The sequence below is a fragment of the Pecten maximus genome, chromosome 8, assembly GCF_902652985.1.
Source record: "Pecten maximus chromosome 8, xPecMax1.1, whole genome shotgun sequence".
Taxonomy (NCBI): domain Eukaryota; kingdom Metazoa; phylum Mollusca; class Bivalvia; order Pectinida; family Pectinidae; genus Pecten; species Pecten maximus.
This window is the reverse complement of record NC_047022.1, coordinates 43,846,464-43,863,487: the sequence shown is the minus strand read 5'-3', so window position 1 is coordinate 43,863,487 and position 17,024 is coordinate 43,846,464. Positions and strand designations below refer to the sequence as shown.

Sequence of the window (17,024 nt, the reverse complement as noted above, 5' to 3'; positions counted from 1 at the left end):
AAGTCAGTCCATGCTAACACACCTCCGTACTTCCTCTACAATAAGTCGGTCCAATCTATCAAAACTCCATACTTCCTTTACGATAAGTCAGTCAAAGATATCACACCTCCATACATCCTTTACAATAAGTCAGTCCAAGCTATCACACCTCCGTATTTCCTTAACAATAAGTCAATCCAAGCTATCACACCTCCGTATTTCCTTAACAATAAGTCAGTCCAAGCTATCACACCCGTACTTCCTTTACAATAAGTCTGTCCAAGTTATCACACCCCCGTACATCATCTACAATGAGTCAGTCCAAGCTATCACACCTCCGTATTTCCTTAACAATAAGTCAGTCCAAGCTATCACACCTCCGTACTTCCTTTACAATAAGTCAGTCCAATCTATCAAAACTCCATACTTCCTTTAAAATAAGTCAATCCAAGCTATCACACCTCCGTACTTCCTCTACAATAAGTCAGTCCAAGCTATCACACCTCCGTATTTCCTTAACAATAAGTCAGTCCAAGCTATCACATCCCCGTACTTCCTTTACAATAAGTCAGTCCAAGCTATCACAACCCTTACTTCCTTTACAATAAGTCAGTCCAAGCTATCACACCCCGTACTTCCTTTACAATAAGTCAGTCCAAGCTAAAACACATCTGTATTTCCTTTAAAATAAGTCAGTCCAAGCTATCACACCTCCATACTTCCTTTACAATAAGTCAGTCCAAGCTATCACAACTCCATACTTCCTTACAATGAGTCAGTCCAAGCTATCACACCTCCGTACTTCCTTTACAATAAGTCAGTCCAAGCTATCACACCTCCATACTTCCTTTACAATAAGTCAGTCCAAGCTATCAAACCTCCGTACTTCCTTTACAATAAGTCAGTCCAAGCTATCACACCTCCATACTTCCTCTACAATAAGTCAGTCCAAGCTATCACACCTCCGTACTTCCTTTAAAATAAGTCAGTCCAAGCTACCACACCTCCGTATTTCCTTAACAATAAGTCAGTCCAAGCTATCACACCTCCGTACTTCCTTTACAATAAGTCAGTCCAATCTATCAAAACTCCATACTTCCTTACAATAAGTCAGTCCAAGCTATCACACCCCGTACTTCCTTTACAATAAGTCAGTCCAAGCTATCACAACCCTTACTTCCTTTACAATAAGTCAGTCCAAGCTATCACACCCCGTACTTCCTTTACAATAAGTCAGTCCAAGCTAAAACACATCTGTATTTCCTTTAAAATAAGTCAGTCCAAGCTATCACACCTCCATACTTCCTTTACAATAAGTCAGTCCAAGCTATCACACCTCCGTACTTCCTTTACAATAAGTCAGTCCAAGCTATCACACCTCCGTACTTCCTTTACAATAAGTCAGTCCAAGCTATCACACCTCCATACTTCCTCTACAATAAGTCAGTCCAAGCTAACACACCTCCGTACTTCCTTTAAAATAAGTCAGTCCAAGCTATCACACCTCCATACTTCCTTTACAATAAGTCAGTCCAAGCTATCACAACTCCGTACTTCCTCTACAATAAGTCAGTCCAAGCTAACACACCTCCGTACGTCCTTTAAAATAAGTCAGTCCAAGCTATCACACCTCCATACTTCCTTTACAATAAGTCAGTCCAATCTATCAAAACTCCATACTTCCTTTACAATAAGTCAGTCCAAGCTATCAAACCTCCGTACTTCCTTTACAATAAGTCAGTCCAAGATATCACATCTCCGTCCTTCCTTTAAAATAAGTCAGTCCAAGCTATCACACCCCGTACTTCCTTTACAATAAGTCAGTCCAAGCTACCACACCTCCGTATTTCCTTTACAATTAGTCAGTCAAGCTATCACACCCCGTACTTCCTCTACAATAAGTCAGTCCAAGCTATCACACCTCCATACTTCCTTTACAATAAGTCAGTCCAAGCTATCACACCTCCGTACGTCCTTTAAAATAAGTCAGTCCAAGCTACCACACCTCCGTATTTCCTTAAAAACAAGTCAGTCCAAGCTATCACACCCCCGTACTTCCTTTACAATAAGTCAGTTCAAGCTATCACACCTCCGTACTTCCTCTACAATAAGTCAGTCCAAGCTATCACACCTCCGTACTTCCTCTACAATAAGTCAGTCCAAGCTATCACACCCCGTACTTACTCTACAATAAGTCAGTCCAAGCTATCACACCTCCGTACTTCCTCTACAATAAGTCAGTCCAAGCTATCACACCTCCGTACTTCCTCTACAATAAGTCAGTCCAGACTATCACACCTCCGTACTTCCTTTACAATAAGTCAGTCCAAGCTATCACACCTCCGTATTTCCTTTACAATTAGTCAGTCAAGCTATCACACCCCATACTTCCTTTACAATAAGTCAGTCCAAGCTATCACACCTCCATACTTCCCTTACAATAAGTGAGTCCAAGCTATCACACCCCGTACTTCCTCTACAATAAGTCAGTCCAAGCTACCACACCTCCGTATTTCCTTTACAATTAGTCAGTCAAGCTATCACACCCCGTACTTCCTCTACAATAAGTCAGTCCAAGCTATCACACCTCCGTACTTCCTTCACAATGAGTCAGTCCAAGCTATCACACCTCCGTACTTCCTCTACAATAAGTCAGTCCAAGCTATCACACCTCCGTACTTCCTCTACAATAAGCCAGTCCAAGCTATCACACCTCCATACTTCCCTTACAATAAGTGAGTCCAAGCTATCACACCCCGTACTTCCTCTACAATAAGTCAGTCCAAGCTACCACACCTCCGTATTTCCTTTACAATTAGTCAGTCAAGCTATCACACCTCCGTACTTCCTCTACAATAAGTCAGTCCAAGCTATCACACCTCCGTACTTCCTTCACAATGAGTCAGTCCAAGCTATTACACCTCCGTACTTCCTCTACAATAAGTCAGTCCAAGCTATCACACCTCCGTACTTCCTCTACAATAAGTCAGTCCAAGCTATCACACCTCCATACTTCCTCTACAACAAGTCTGTCCAAACTATCACACCTCCGCACTTCCTCTACAAGTCTGTCCAAACTATCACACCTCCGTACTTCCTTTACAATAAGTCAGTCCAAGCTATCACACCTCCATACTTCCTTTACAACAAGTCTGTCCGAGCAATCACACCCCGTACTTCCTTTACAATAAATCAGTCCAAGCTATTACACCTCCATACTTCCTTAACAATAAGTCAGTCCAAGCTATCAAACCTCCGTACTTCCTTAACAATAAGTCAGTCCAAGCTATCAAACCTCCGTACTTCCTTAACAATAAGTCAGTCCAAGCTATCACACCCCGTACTTCCTCTACAATAAGTCAGTCCAAGCTACCACACCTCCGTATTTCCTTTACAATTAGTCAGTCAAGCTATCACACCCCATACTTCCTCTACAATAAGTCAGTCCAAGCTATCACACCTCCGTACTTGCTTCACAATGAGTCAGTCCAAGCTATCACACCCCGTACTTCCTTTACAATAAATCAGTCCAAGCTATTACACCTCCATACTTCCTTAACAATAAGTCAGTCCAAGCTATCAAACATCCGTACTTCCTTAACAATAAGTCAGTCCAAGCTATCAAACCTCCGTACTTCCTTAACAATAAGTCAGTCCAAGCTATCAAACCTCCGTACTTCCTTAACAATAAGTCAGTCTAAACTATCACACCTCCGTACTTCCGTTACAATAAGTCGGTCCAAGCTATCAAACCTCCGTACTTCCTCTACAATAAATCGGTCCAAACTATCACACCTCCATACTTCCTTTACAATAAGTCAGTCCAAGCTATCACACCTCCATACTTCCTCTACAATAAGTCAGTCCAAGCTATCACACCCCGTACTTCCTCTACAACAAGTCTGTCCAAACTATCACACCTCCGCACTTCCTCTACAAGTCTGTCCAAACTATCACACCTCCGTACTTCCTTTACAATAAGTCAGTCCAAGCTATCACACCCCGTACTTCCTCTACAACAAGTCTGTCCAAACTATCACACCTCCGCACTTCCTCTACAAGTCTGTCCAAACTATCACACCTCCGTACTTCCTCTACAATAAGTCAGTCCAAGCTATCACACCCCGTACTTCCTCTACAACAAGTCTGTCCAAACTATCACACCTCCGCACTTCCTCTACAAGTCTGTCCAAACTATCACACCTCCGTACTTCCTTTACAATAAGTCTGTCCAAACTATCACACCTCCGCACTTCCTCTACAAGTCTGTCCGAGCAATCACACCCCGTGCTTCCTTTACAATAAATCAGTCCAAGCTATTACACCTCCATACTTCCTTAACAATAAGTCAGTCCAAGCTATCAAACATCCGTACTTCCTTAACAATTAGTCAGTCCAAGCTATCAAACATCCGTACTTCCTTAACAATAAGTCAGTCCAAGCTATCAAACATCCGTACTTCCTTAACAATTAGTCAGTCCAAGCTATCAAACCTCCGTACTTCCTTAACAATTAGTCAGTCCAAGCTATCAAACCTCCGTACTTCCTTAACAATAAATCAGTCCAAGCTATTACACCTCCATACTTCCTTAACAATAAGTCAGTCCAAGCTATCAAACATCCGTACTTCCTTAACAATTAGTCAGTCCAAGCTATCAAACCTCCGTACTTCCTTAACAATTAGTCAGTCCAAGCTATCAAACCTCCGTACTTCCTTAACAATAAGTCAGTCCAAGCTAACACACCTCCGGACTTCCTTTACAATAAGTCAGTCCAAGCTATCACACCTCCATACTTCCTTTACAATAAGTGAGTCCAAGCTATCACACCCCGTACTTCCTCTACAATAAGTCAGTCCAAGCTACCACACCTCCGTATTTCCTTTACAATTAGTCAGTCAAGCTATCACACCCCGTACTTCCTCTACAATAAGTCAGTCCAAGCTATCACACCTCCGTACTTCCTTCACAATGAGTCAGTCCAAGCTATCACACCTCCGTACTTCCTTTACAATAAGTGAGTCCAAGCTATCACACCTTCGGACTTCCTTTACAATAAGTCAGTCCAATCCAGCACACACGTCCGTACTTTCTTACAGTACTACCTACAAATACTCACAAACCGTCTTGATTTTTGCATTTGTTCCAATACCAGATAGTGAGAAGATCTATTTAGTGTATATTGGATTTCTTAACTCCATAAATGTCATTATCAGCGTGATTTATTGCTGGTTAGAGTAGTTGTTAAACTAAGTCTTTATAAATAAACGATAACCACAATTCTTAGTCAGGGCCTATCAGGATACTTACTACAGAAGTGGAATTTATGGAAATTGGATTTTGAAAAAATCTTGAAAGATCTTTTTTATCTTGAAAATTCGCTCCTAAATCGTTTCTTACATCAATATTTATTTTTCCGACATTTGATAAGAGTTAAAAGAAAAATTGTCACGTATATCCTGTAGTTGGCCACTGATCATGGCCTTCGTCTTTACTTACAACATAACCAGTAGGATCAGCTTACAAATAAGCTTCATGATCAACGTGATGATTTCAATTTCTCATTCGTGAACATCCATTTTAAATAGTAACAATGCCACTTTACATGTGCCTGTGGACTATTCCATGGTGTTACATGTGCCTGTGGACTATTCCATGGTGTTACATGTCCCTGTGGTCTATTCCATGGTGTTTACATGTCCCTGTGGACTATTGTCACATGTCCCTGTGGACTATTGTCACATGTCCCTGTGGACTATTGTCACATGTCCCTGTGGTCTATTCCATGGTGTTACATGTCCCTGTGGACTATTCCATGGTGTTACATGTCCCTGTGGACTATTCCATGGTGTTTACATGTCCCTGTGGTCTATTCCATGGTGTTTACATGTCCCTGTGGACTATTCCATGGTGTTACATGTCCCTGTGGTCTATTCCATGGTGTTTACATGTCCCTGTGGTCTATTCCATGGTGTTTACATGTCCCTGTGGTCTATTCCATGGTGTTTACATGTCCCTGTGGACTATTCCATGGTGTTTACATGTCCCTGTGGTCTATTCCATGGTGTTTACATGTCCCTGTGCACTATTGTTACATGTCCCTGTGGTCTATTCCATGGTGTTACATATAAGCTTCATGATCAGCGTGATGATTTCAATTTCTCATTCGTGAACATCCATTTTAAATAGTAACAATGCCACTTTACATGTCCCAGTGGACTATTCCATGGTGTTACATGTCCCTGTGGACTATTCCATGGTGTTACATGTCCCTGTGGTCTATTCCATGGTGTTTACATGTCCCTGTGGTCTATTCCATGGTGTTTACATGTCCCTGTGGACTATTGTCACATGTCCCTGTGGACTATTGTCACATGTCCCTATGGACTATTGTCACATGTCCCTGTGGACTATTGTCACATGTCCCTGTGGTCTATTCCATGGTGTTACATGTCCCTGTGGACTATTCCATGGTGTTTACATGTCCCTGTGGTCTATTCCATGGTGTTTACATGTCCCTGTGGACTATTCCATGGTGTTACATGTCCCTGTGGTCTATTCCATGGTGTTTACATGTCCCTCTGGACTATTGTTACATGTCCCTGTGGTCTATTCCATGGTGTTTACATGTCCCTGTGGTCTATTCCATGGTGTTACATGTCCCTGTGGTCTATTCCATGGTGTTTACATGTCCCTGTGGTCTATTGGTACATATCCCTGTGGACTATTCCATGGTGTTTACATGTCCCTGTGGTCTATTCCATGGTGTTTACATGTCCCTGTGGACTATTTCATGGTGTTTACATGTCCATGCTGACTATTCCATGGTGTTACATGTCCCTGTGGACTATTCCATGGTGTTTACATGTCCCTGTGGCCTATTCCATGGTGTTTACATGTCCCTGTGGACTATTCCATGGTGTTACATGTCCCTGTGGACTATTCCAAGGTGTTACATGTCCCTGTGGACTATTCCATGGTGTTACATGTCCCTGTGGTCTATTCCATGGTGTTTACATGTCCCTGTGGACTATTGTCACATGTCCCTGTGGACTATTCCAAGGTGTTACATGTCCCTGTTGACTATTCCAAGGTGTTATATGTCCCTGTGGACTATTCCAAGGTGTTACATGTCCCTGTGGACTAGTCCAAGGTGTTACATGTCCCTGTGGACTATTCCATGGTGTTTACATGTCCCTGTGGCCTATTGTCACATGTCCCTGTGGACTATTCCATTGTGTTTACATGTCCCTGTGGACTATTGTCACATGTCCCTGTGGACTATTCCATGGTGTTACATGTCCCTGTGGACTATTCCATGGTGTTTACATGTCCCTGTGGACTATTCCAAGGTGTCACATGTCCCTGTGGACTATTCCATGGTGTTACATGTCCCTGTGGACTAGTCCAAGGTGTCACATGTCCCTGTGGACTAGTCCAAGGTGTTACATGTCCCTGTGGACTATTCCAAGGTGTTACATGTGGTTTATTCCATGGTGTCACATGTCCCTGTGGACTATTCCAAGGTGTTACATGTCCCTGTGGACTATTCCAAGGTGTTACATGTCCCTGTGGACTATTTCATGGTATTTACATGTCCCTGTGGACTATTTCATGGTATTTACATGTCCCTGTGGACTATTCTATGGTGTTACATGTCCCTGTGGACTATTGTTACATGTCCCTGTGGACTATTCCAAGGTGTTACATGTCCCTGTGGACTATTTCATGGTATTTACATGTCCCTGTGGACTATTTCATGGTATTTACATGTCCCTGTGGACTATTCCAAGGTGTTACATGTCCCTGTGGACTATTCCAAGGTGTTACATGTCCCTGTGGACTAGTCCAAGGTGTCACATGTCCCTGTGGACTATTCCATGGTGTTACATGTCCCTGTGGACTATTCCATGGTGTTACATGTCCCTGTGGACTATTCCATGGTGTTACATGTCCCTGTGGACTATTCCAAGGTGTTACATGTTCCTGTGGACTATTCCAAGGTGTTACATGTCCCTGTGGACTATTCCAAGGTGTTACATGTCCCTGTGGACTATTCCATGGTGTTACATGTCCCTGTGGACTATTCCAATGTGTTACATGTCCCTGTGGACTATTCCAAGGTGTTACATGTCCCTGTGGACTATTCCATGGTGTTACATGTCCCTGTGGACTATTCCAAGGTGTTACATGTCCCTGTGGACTATTCCAAGGTGTTTACATATCCCTGTGGACTATTCCAAGGTGTTACATGTCCCTGTGGACTATTCCAAGGTGTTACATGTCCCTATGGAATATTTCAAGGTGTTACATGTCGCTGTGGACTATTCCAAGGTGTCACATGTCCCTGTGGACTATTCCAATGTGTTACATGTCCCTGTGGACTATTCCAAGGTGTTACATGTCCCTGTGGACTATTCCAAGGTGTTACATGTCCCTATGGAATATTTCAAGGTGTAACATGTCGCTGTGGACTATTCCAAGGTGTCACATGTCCCTGTGGACTATTCCAATGTGTTACATGTCCCTGTGGTCTATTCCATGGTGTTTACATGTCCCTGTGGACTATTCCATGGTGTTACATGTCCCTGTGGACTATTCCATGGTGTTACATGTCCCTGTGAAGGAATTGTGCCTATCATCCCTATTTCCATGACAGATGTCGACTAATGATGGATAAATAAATTAACAAAACAAAGTTTCGAGATGCAGGTTGATGAAGAACACTTGGGAGTTTTACGAATGACATCTTGGGATATTGGAATTTTTGGATGAAGTCAGGCGTGCCCGAAACTTGTTGATATGAAGTCATGCATGTCCGAAACTTGCAGACATGACAAGTGGTTCCATTGTCGCTACCCAAGCATTTGTATGGCGGTGTCATTGATGAAGTAGAAGACCTGGTATTGTCTTTGTACCTTTCCAATGGTGTCGATGTAAAATCTATACTTTGTAATCATTTTCCCCATAGATTTATCGATTTTGAATTACAATTTTTGGTTCCATTCTTATGTCGGTATGAATTTTTTTCAATTTTGAGTTGGACTGATAGTTTCGTTATGCTGTATTCAGTTTTTTCGATTCTGAGTTAGAAATATAGTTTCAGATATACAGTTTTATTTGTTTTTTTTGCTCTCTTTTAAAAATTTTGGTCTAGAAATATTGTTTCGTTTACAAATTCTGTTTGATTAAATGCTGGCATAGATGTCATGGTTTCTGCTTCATACACACTTTCTTCAAATCGTTGTCTTATTGCCCGTCTTGCTAATTTACTGTATCCTTTTGTGATCTTGACAAATAAGTCCTGGCTTTTGATTAACTGATTCTAACCTAAGCTTAACAGAACAGTAGTATGATATGTTCCACAGGTATGAGGGCCATCAAAGCCTCCTTACTTTACAGTGAAGATATTAATTCAAAGTTCTTCTAAATCGTGCAAATAAATACTTCATGACACTTTTAAGTTAACAACAACATTTTGTAATGAAAAATTAAATATAGTTCGACGTTAGATGCTAATCTAGAATTTTCATGACCATGGCAACGAAATTAACACAACTTTCTAATATGAAAATCGTATTCGCAACTGTTGTAATGCGATTGTTAAAATGATTTTACAAGCCAGAAAATATTAACACATTTCAATATAAATTGAGAGTGAAGATACAGTTGTTGCCAAAATGAAATAAACTATAAATCTCACATCTGTTTCATCCTTCTAGAACTCTGTGATGCTTAGGGCCTTATATTGACAATAGGTTGAAAGAAATTTCAAATCTGAATCCAATAGCACAATAATTCAATAAATTTTATAATTTCACCCCTTTTTAAAAAAGTACCAAACATTTTTCTCTCCTTTTCCCTTCTATCCTCCACTTATACTAAATCACTTGATAACATGAGGAACTCAACCTACAGGTGAAATCTAAGAAAGTACCATAACAAACTGTCAAAATTCAAGATGGCTACGAGTCAGCCAATCTGTTTTGTCCATCAGACTTAAAATTAAATGGGCAAAACTCGGGATCAGGAAGCATGTGAAGGTTGAGAAATATCCTTGCAGTAGTTTTTGGACAGATGACAGATCACGGATGTAGGACCATTTGAATAATGATGTGCTAAAACAAACAACAAGGGGAGTATCTGTTAGTTACATTTTATTAATTAAATGTAAATTTACTTTTACAAAACTGCCACAAGATATAAATACAGATATTACACTAATTGCACAATTGAAGCACCTGATGACAGCTAATATTATATGCAAAAATATACATAATTTTATTGATATTATGTAATATTAAATAAAATCACGAGAAGGCATTGGATATACCTTTCAACGATAAACAATACGATATTAGTAAATTGTGTTCGGATTGCCATCCTCTGTGAGATGTCAGCGTAAAGCTGGCTTCAGGATAGGCCTGAGAGGGGCTTGTATTACAACAAAGCTTCCGTACACAAAAAGCCGATGGAAATGATGATTAGTCCCCTGATAGCAATAATAGAAATAAGGGCCTGTCCAGCAGACGGCATAGCAAAACACTGATCTAGTTACCATGGTTACTGTTACAAAATACCAATCTAATTACCATGGTTACTGTAACAAAATACCAATCTAGTTACCATGGTTACTGTTACAAAATACCAATCTAGTCACCATGGTTACGGTAACAAAACACCAATCTAGTTACCATGGTTAGCATTACAAAAAAAAATCTAATCACCATGGTTACCATAACAAAATACCAATCTAGTTACCATGGTTACCATTACAAAACACCAATCAAGTTACCATGGTTAGCATTACAAAAAAAAATCTAATCACCATGGTTACCATAACAAAATACCAATCTAGTTACCATGGTTACCATTACAAAACACCAATCAAGTTACCATGGTTATCGTACAATCTTATGCCGTATATCTTCTAATGATACTACTGTTCATATCATTGGTTCCTCTGTTACATTAGATGTGCTAATATTTGATCACAATGTTTCTATGAGGAACTATAAGTTTCTATAAGTAACTATTAGTATCGCGAAAGCTTTGCTGAAGTCTGATGGTATTATAAGTGTTAACAGTTGTGAGAGCTCATAGTGCCTCCAGTAAATTTAATACAATGTACGTGACTTTAATGTAGTAATTAATCTTAACAAAGAACAATAACAAATAAATCACCATTAAAACTTCATTTAACAAAACAAAACAAAAAACTTTGTACAAAAAATCATGAAACATTTTTCAGGATGGTAACTATGCATGTAAATAGACTTTTGCGTATCACAACCAGTACCATCATCAGGTACCCACGGTTGATCACAACCAGTACCATCATCAGATACCCACGATTGATCACAACCAGTACCATCATCAGATACCCACGGTTGATCACAACCAGTACCATCATCAGATACCCACGGTTGATTACACTTCACTGCCTAACTTAATGTAACAGTTCAATCAACCGTGTGTATCCAACGATAAACCAGTTTATGTTTTTCTATGTGTAACTTTTCCCAAAATATCACGTATAGATGGTGCTGACATAAAATCACACTTGTACAAAACCTCTATCCTCTGTCATGTTTTAATGATTTACCATATGAACTACTAATTTCATTTCAGGACAGCAGACGGGAAAAAAGAGGTGCATACAGAGGTAAAATGAAAGGATTCACATGTAATATTCATATACTGGGACTACTACAGTATCACGCTTACACAGACACTTCAGATGGAGTAGGAATTTTGAAAATTTAACTTCTAACATAAGCGACCTATGTGATAAATGGAACTCAACATTAGTTCTTAACAAGGGACTGTCACAAACAACTGGGACAATATAAGACGACAGCCAGGGCTAGACAGAATTACTGACACAAGTTTTTTTTTAATGTAACAGAGTTTACCATTATCCTATGGCCTAGTTAAAAAAATGTCATTCAACAGACTGGACTGGTAATGTATGATGTTAGCAGACTGGTAAAGTTAGTAGACTGGTAATGTTCTGTACATGTTAGTGGATTGGAAGTCTACTTTGTCAGTTGACTGGTAATGTACTGTATTAGCAGACTGCTAGTCTAACCCTGTATCCATTGAGTCTTGATCAACTTCCTGGATCTTGGTGACTTACCAAATGATCCACATGTATACCCAGTGTATACAAATTTTTAAGGTACTTCTACACCAAAAAACATACTGAAATTTTCATCCAGACGTTCCATCAATACCAATTCACATTACAAAGTATGGTACAATTGTAACCAGATAAACACTACGTAAGTCTGTAGGTAACCAGATACACACTACATAAGTCTGTAGGTAACCAGATACACACTACATAAGTCTGTAGGTAACCAGATACACACTACATAAGTCTGTAGGTAACCAGATACACACTACATAAGTCTGTAGGTAACCAGATACACACTACATAAGTCTGTAGGTAACCAGATATACACTATGTAAGTCTGTAGGTAACCAGATACACACTACATAAGTCTGTAGGTAACCAGATACATACTACATCAGTCTGTCGGTAACCAGATACACACTACATAAGTCTGTAGGTAACCAGATACACACTACATAAGTCTGTAGGTAACCAGATACACACTACATAAGTCTGTAGGTAACCAGATACATACTACATAAGTCTGTAGGTAACCAGATACACACTACGTAAGTCTGTAGGTAACCAGATACACACTACATAAGTCTGTAGGTAACCAGATACACACTACATAAGTCTGTAGGTAACCAGATACATACTACATAAGTCTGTAGGTAACCATACACACTATGTAAGTCTGTAGGTAACCAGATACACACTACATAAGTCTGTAGGTAACCAGATACACACTATGTAAGTCTGTAGGTAACCATACACACTACATAAGTCTGTAGGTAACCAGATACACACTACATAAGTCTGTAGGTAACCATACACACTACATAAGTCTGTAGGTAACCAGATACACACTACATAAGTCTGTAGGTAACCAGATACACACTACATAAGTCTGTAGGTAACCAGATACATACTACATAAGTCTGTAGGTAACCATACACACTACGTAAGTCTGTAGGTAACCAGATACACACTATATAAGTCTGTAGGTAACCAGATACACACTACATAAGTCTGTAGGTAACCAGATACACACTACATAAATCTGTCGGTAACCAGATACACACTACATAAGTCTGTAGGTAACCATACACACTACGTAAGTCTGTAGGTAACCAGATACATACTACATAAGTCTGTAGGTAACCAGATACACACTACATAAGTCTGTAGGTAACCATACACACTACATAAGTCTGTAGGTAACCAGATACATACTACGTAAGTCTGTAGGTAACCAGATACACACTACATAAGTCTGTAGGTAACCAGACACACTACACAAGTCTGTAGGTAACCAGATACACACTACATAAGTCTGTAGGTAACCAGATACACACTACATAAGTCTGTCGGTAACCAGATACATACTACATAAGTCTGTAGGTAACCAGATACACACTACATAAGTCTGTAGGTAACCAGATACACACTACATAAGTCTGTAGGTAACCAGATACACACTATATAAGTCTGTAGGTAACCAGATACACACTACATAAGTCTGTAGGTAACCAGATACACACTACATAAGTCTGTAGGTAACCAGATACACACTACATAAGTCTGTAGGTAACCAGATACACACTACATAAGTCTGTAGGTAACCAGATACACACTACATAAGTCTGTAGGTAACCAGATACACACTACATAAGTCTGTAGGTAACCAGATACACACTACATAAGTCTGTAGGTAACCAGATACACACTACATAAGTCTGTAGGTAACCAGATACACACTACTTAAGTTTGTAGGTAACCAGATACACACTACATAAGTCTGTAGGTAACCAGATACACACTATGTAAGTCTGCAGGTAACCAGATACACACTACATAAGTCTGTAGGTAACCAGATACACACTACATAAGTCTGTAGGTAACCAGATACACACTACATAAGTCTGTAGGTAACCAGATACACACTATATAAGTCTGTAGGTAACCAGATACACACTACATAAGTCTGTAGGTAACCAGATACACACTACATAAGTCTGTAGGTAACCAGATATACACTACATAAGTCTGTAGGTAACCAGATACACACTACATAAGTCTATAGGTAACCAGATACACACTACATAAGTCTGTAGGTAACCAGATACACACTACATAAGTCTGTAGGTAACCAGATACACACTACATAAGTCTGTAGGTAACCAGATACACACTACATAAGTCTGTAGGTAACCAGATACACACTACGTAAGTCTGTAGGTAACCAGATACATACTACGTAAGTCTGTAGGTAACCAGATACACACTACATAAGTCTGTAGGTAACCAGATACATACTACGTAAGTCTGTAGGTAACCATACACACTACTTAAGTCTGTAGGTAACCAGATACATACTACGTAAGTCTGTAGGTAACCAGATACACACTACATAAGTCTGTAGGTAACCAGATACACACTACATAAGTCTGTAGGTAACCAGATACACACTACATAAGTCTGTAGGTAACCAGATACACACTACGTAAGCCTGTAGGTAACCAGATACACACTACATAAGTCTGTAGGTAACCAGATACACACTACATAAGTCTGTAGGTAACCAGATACACACTACATAAGTCTGTAACCAGATACACACTACATAAGTCTGTAGGTAACCAGATACACACTTCATAAGTCTGTAGGTAACCAGATACACACTACGTAAGTCTGTAGGTAACCAGATACACACTACGTAAGTCTGTAGGTAACCAGATACATACTACATAAGTCTGTAGGTAACCAGATACACACTACATAAGTCTGTAGGTAACCAGATACATACTACGTAAGTCAGTAGGTAACCATACACACTACTTAAGTCTGTAGGTAACCAGATACATACTACGTAAGTCTGTAGGTAACCAGATACACACTACATAAGTCTGTAGGTAACCAGATACATACTACGTAAGTCTGTAGGTAACCATACACACTACTTAAGTCTGTAGGTAACCAGATACATACTACGTAAGTCTGTAGGTAACCAGATACACACTACATAAGTCTGTAGGTAACCAGATACACACTACATAAGTCTGTAGGTAACCAGATACACACTACATAAGTCTGTAGGTAACCAGATACACACTACGTAAGCCTGTAGGTAACCAGATACACACTACATAAGTCTGTAGGTAACCAGATACACACTACGTAAGTCTGTAGGTAACCAGATACACACTACATAAGTCTGTAGGTAACCAGATACACACTACATAAGTCTGTAGGTAACCAGATACACACTACATAAGTCTGTAGGTAACCAGATACACACTTCATAAGTCTGTAGGTAACCAGATACACACTACGTGAGTCTGTAGGTAACCAGATACACACTACGTGAGTCTGTAGGTAACCAGATACACACTACGTAAGTCTGTAGGTAACCAGATACATACTACATAAGTCTGTAGGTAACCAGATACATACTACATAAGTCTGTAGGTAACCAGATACACACTACATAAGTCTGTAGGTAACCAGATACACACTACATAAGTCTGTAGGTAACCAGATACACACTACATCAGTCTGTAGGTAACCAGATACACACTACATAAGTCTGTAGGTAACCAGATACACACTACGTGAGTCTGTAGGTAACCAGATACACACTACGTAAGTCTGTAGGTAACCAGATACATACTACATAAGTCTGTAGGTAACCAGATACATACTACATAAGTCTGTAGGTAACCAGATACACACTACGTAAGTCTGTAGGTAACCAGATACACACTACGTAAGTCTGTAGGTAACCAGATACATACTACATAAGTCTGTAGGTAACCAGATACATACTACATAAGTCTGTAGGTAACCAGATACACACTACGTAAGTCTGTAGGTAACCAGATACACACTACATAAGTCTGTAGGTAACCAGATACACACTACATAAGTCTGTAGGTAACCAGATACACACTACATAAGTCTGTAGGTAACCAGATACACACTACATAAGTCTGTAGGTAACCAGATACACACTACACAAGTCTGTAGGTAACCAGATACACACTACATAAGTCTGTAGGTAACCAGATACACACTACGTAAGTATGTAGGTAACCAGATACACACTACATAAGTCTGTAGGTAACCAGATACACACTATGTAAGTCTGTAGGTAACCAGATACATACTACATAAGTCTGTAGGTAACCAGATACACACTACATAAGTCTGTAGGTAACCAGATACACACTACATAAGTCTGTCGGTAACCAGATACACACTACATAAGTCTGTAGGTAACCAGATACACACTACATAAGTCTGTAGGTAACCAGATACACACTACATAAGTCTGTAGGTAACCAGATACACACTACATAAGTCTGTAGGTAACCAGATACACACTACGTAAGTCTGTAGGTAACCAGATACATACTACATAAGTCTGTAGGTAACCAGATACACACTACATAAGTCTGTAGGTAACCAGATACACACTACATAAGTCTGTAGGTAACCAGATACACACTACATAAGTCTATAGGTAACCAGATACACACTACATAAGTCTGTAGGTAACCAGATACACACTACATAAGTCTGTAGGTAACCAGATACACACTACATAAGTCTGTAGGTAACCAGATACACACTACATAAGTCTATAGGTAACCAGATACACACTACATAAGTCTGTAGGTAACCAGATACACACTACATAAGTCTGTAGGTAACCAGATACATACTACATAAGTCTGTAGGTAACCAGATACACACTACATAAGTCTGTAGGTAACCAGATACACACTACATAAGTCTGTAGGTAACCAGATACACACTACATAAGTCTGTAGGTAACCAGATACACACTACGTAAGTCTGTAGGTAACCAGATACACACTACATAAGTCTGTAGGTAACCAGATACACACTACATAAGTCTGTAG

The 17,024-nt window shown here is 39.8% G+C and overlaps 1 long non-coding RNA gene across 1 annotated transcript; it reads left to right on the top strand.

The window, feature by feature from the left end:
• Positions 1-10,125: 10,125 nt before the first annotated feature.
• On the top strand, positions 10,126-11,913 carry LOC117333610. Its single transcript, XR_004533951.1, has 2 exons — positions 10,126-11,286; positions 11,395-11,913. It is a non-coding gene; the product is annotated as an uncharacterized LOC117333610 (long non-coding RNA).
• The last annotated feature ends 5,111 nt before the right edge of the window (positions 11,914-17,024 follow it).